Source organism: Penaeus monodon, chromosome 29, assembly GCF_015228065.2.
Source record: "Penaeus monodon isolate SGIC_2016 chromosome 29, NSTDA_Pmon_1, whole genome shotgun sequence".
NCBI lineage: Eukaryota > Metazoa > Arthropoda > Malacostraca > Decapoda > Penaeidae > Penaeus > Penaeus monodon.
In genome coordinates, this window is record NC_051414.1 from 9,460,775 (window position 1) to 9,461,311 (window position 537).

At 35.4% G+C, this 537-nt stretch overlaps 1 protein-coding gene across 2 annotated transcripts in view; it reads left to right on the forward strand.

The window, feature by feature from the left end:
* LOC119591940 (sugar transporter SWEET1-like) overlaps positions 1-537 on the forward strand; it is a 16,764-nt gene that overhangs the window by 3,962 nt on the left and 12,265 nt on the right. The window lies entirely within an intron of this gene.

Sequence of the window (537 nt, forward strand, 5' to 3'; positions counted from 1 at the left end):
TTTAAAGTGCCACTGTGCCTTTTTTTTCATTTTTGACAATTCTTACTATTTGTGTGTGACAGATTTTCACACACACACACATTTTTTTATCCATATATACTAATACACAGTCATGGCATAAAGGCTCATGTATAAGTTCTAATCAAAGACAAGGCCACGCTGGATGTGAGTTGACAATGAGTCCTCTCCCCTTTCGTATCCCCTTGGTAATATAGTACACATTTAGCAGGGTTGTAGTGGGTGCAGCTCATCCAAACACACTGTTGTGGGCAACCTTAACATCTGTGTTCCCAGTCAGAGATTATTAACAAGCTTTATATATTTGTACTTACATATAGAATTGGTATAAATGCAATAAAACTGCAATGTTTTGGGTCAGAGTAGATTCCTTAGAATTGGTATAAATGCAATAAAACTGCAATGTTTTGAGTCAGAGTAGATTCATTAGAATTGTTATAAATGCAATAAAACTGCAATGTTTTGAGTCAGAGTAGATTCCTTATCAAACAGTGAAGGGGAGAAGGTGTTTAGTTGAAA